Source organism: Fukomys damarensis, unplaced genomic scaffold (genome assembly GCF_012274545.1).
Source record: "Fukomys damarensis isolate Sample0158 unplaced genomic scaffold, DMR_v1.0_HiC HiC_scaffold_37, whole genome shotgun sequence".
Classification (NCBI taxonomy): domain Eukaryota; kingdom Metazoa; phylum Chordata; class Mammalia; order Rodentia; family Bathyergidae; genus Fukomys; species Fukomys damarensis.
Window position 1 is genome coordinate 47,534,264 of NW_022900949.1, and position 3,422 is coordinate 47,537,685.

Genomic DNA, 3,422 nt, shown 5'->3' on the forward strand with positions numbered 1-3,422 from the left:
ATATATATATATATATATATACCCCATATCCTTTATCTATTCAGTGGTGGATGGATACTTAGCTTGTTCCATTGATTGGCTATTGTTAACAGGGGCTGTAGTGGACATGAGAGTGCAGATGTCTCCTCAAAATGCTGATTATATTTCCTTTGGATGCATACCTGGAACATATGGTACTTCTATTTTTTAACTTTTTGAGGACTCTCCATATTTTTTCCATAATTGCTATATACATTCCCACCCCACCAACAGTGTGCAAGTGTGTCCTCTTCTGCACATCCTCACCAGCACTTGTTAGGTTTTGTCTTTTGATTAAAAAGAGTTCATTTTTTGAAGAGCTTTTTACTCTCTCAAAATTAAGTGCTACAGTATTTTTTAATCATACATGTAAATGGTGCCAAATGTATAATTTCTGAAGTATTAAAAAAAATTAAGTAAAACTGCCATATCACTCTTTAAAATGTATCCAGCGATGGGAATGCAAAATGGTATAAAGCCTATGGAACAGAACCCAGTGGTAGCTAGCAAAATTATATAGCAATTAACCCTTTATCCAAAAATCCTTACTTCTAGGAATCTATTTAAAAGATATACTAGTAAATAATGCAAAATAATATAAGATTATTTACTGTTTATAATAACAAAAGTCTAGAAAAACACACTAGAGCAATAGAGGAATAGCTTAATAAACCACAGTACGTCCAGACTATGGAGTGCTATACAGCTATAAAGAAGGAATAAAGAAGATCTCTGTATAGATTCTTGGTATAATGTACAGGAAATATATATTTAGAGGAAAAAAGCAAGATGTAGAATCATGTACAGTATACTATATTTTATGTAGTACAGGCTGAGGGACATAATTACTCATTTGCCTATATTTTAAAATGAAAGCAATAATAGTTTAAAAGCAAATGAAAATGGTTTCCTGTATGGAGAAGAAGTATAGGGGAATTAGAAAATGGAAACTGAAATTCTCTGGATGTGCCTGGGTTTCTTTTTTGTTTTGTTTTTTTTTTTTTGCTTTTGTTTTTTGGTACTGGGGATTGAACTTGGGACCTTGGGCTTGTGAGGCAGGCAGTAGTAACACTGAGCTTAATCCCTGGCCAGGATGTACCTGTTTTATTGTTTTGACATTGGAAACATATACATGTTTTATGAAATGATTAAATAGAATTAGATCAAAAGAAAATATCTCTAAAAATCAGATACAAAACAAAACAAATGAACCTAAGTGGGTATCGAGTTGATGACTGAACCATACAGAGAATAATTAAAGTGACTTTAAAATATAATAATCTGGCTGAATATTCCAAATAAGACCCATGCTAAATAAACTGCAAATAAATCTCAAATGGCTTACTTCAGTAATCATAGTGTGGTAGTGATATTAACAATATTATTTTGAAATTATTATATATCAGAATAAAATAATCATATTTAAGAGAATAAAAATTTGCAGCATAAGAAAAAAGATGCAAGTACATAACAAGTTAAGTCAAATCCTATAATCTGCCATTCTAATCTAAATATTAATATTGACTCATAATGCATCATTATATTTCAAAAGAAATACATATTTCCTTGCTTTGTCCTCTGAAATGACTTAGCACCAGTACTAATTCAATAACAGTCCCCGCCTCTGGATGGTAATCTGTAATCCCCACCTCCCAGTCAAGGGTGCCTTGGAGAGAGGTCTAAAGTCTGACGTAGGAAATGAACAGGCAGGTCTACAACATTTTGTCAAACTAGAAGGCAAGGACCCTAAACATCCATGGTCCCCATTCTTCTTGTCACTGTGGACCAGTCTCATGGAGCACAGTTTTTCCATGGAATGGGGGTGGGGTAGGCTGGTTTCAGGATGATTAAAGTGCAATGCATTTTTGTGCATTTTATTTCTGTTATTGTTACATGAGATCCTCATAAGGAATTCACAACTCAGATCCCTCACATCCTCAGTTCACAGTGGGGTTTATGCTTTTATGAGAATCTAAGGCCACTTCTGGTCTGACAGGAGGCAGAACTTAGGTGGTAATTTGAGCCATGGGAGTAACTGAAAAGTGGGTTGGGGACCCTTGCCATACAGGACTACTGGGGTATGATGAAAGACTACAGGAGCCAAATCAGAGGGTTTACTGGCCAGAGATAAGACAATTTGAGCAGCAAAAAGTCTAATGACTTCAGTGTAATAAAATACAGGAAATATAATTTAAAATGGCCACAGGATCTGAGCACCACTGTGTGTTCCTGCTGGGTGTGAAAGAATGCGAGGCCTTATCTACTTCTTACCCAGGTCACCTGCTAGAGCTCTATAGAGAGCAACCTTGGGGAGAATGGGCAATGTCATACTGCAGGACAAAAGTGAGTTTCCATCTCCCAAGTTCAGTGTCTCTCCAGCTTCTCTCTATCCCCACTGCACATATACCATTCACCCAGGCCAGGCAACATTGTTCTTGTGTGGCTTGGGATACAAAGGAAGCAATGTGAACCAGAGGCTCCTGCTGCTCACCATGCCATGTGTGAAAAGGCTCCTCATCTCTGACTCAGGAGTTGCAAATCTTCTGCTCTAGTCTTGAAACTGGTGGGCTATTGTGGTAGCTTTTAGTAAGATAACGTTCCTCACTTTAACACCCATCACATTTGTCACCTTTGGCAGTTAGTGGGGAACAAGTTCACTGTTTTAAAAATTGGTAAAAGGCAAGCATTTATCTGCAATTTCTGCACAAACTGTTTCAGGTTAACCAAATAGCTGTAGCAAAGAATTCTATAGAAGAATTTTAGCTAATAAATTCAGAAAGGGGTACACAGACCTTAAGAAAATCACTGTTTTGCATACACTACTGTAAACATGAATTGAGGCAGTGTTCATTAATAGCTACCTTTAACAACCACAACCACAACAACTACTATTACTACTACTACCACTACTACTACTAATACAGTACTAATATACTGATACTACTACTTCTGCTACTTCTCTCTTGTTGCAAAACTACAAGAAATGTCTCAGAAAAACAGACATGTGGTCTTATGTGATGAAATAAATAAACAATATCATCTATGAATATGTTCTTATAGAAAATTGATCATGAATTGGATTAAATTTCCAGTTCTAACTACCATTGACAGGAGAGACAAAGAAGAGAGGAATATGTGAAAGGTACCAAGAAGGTGCAATCAACAATGTCCACAATATGGAAAGTTCTACTGGATGCCTGGCTGGGTTTCTTCAACAAATAAGTGGCCAGGGGGGAAAATGGTAGTCTTAAGGAGACTTGAGATATGTCCACTAAATGAAATCAATGTGTGAGCTTTGTTTAGATCCCAATTCCAAGAAACCATCTGTAAAAAGCTCATGAAACAGCTGGGAAATTTAAACATGGTAGAATGACATTAAGGGATGGTAACTTTTAGGTGTTACA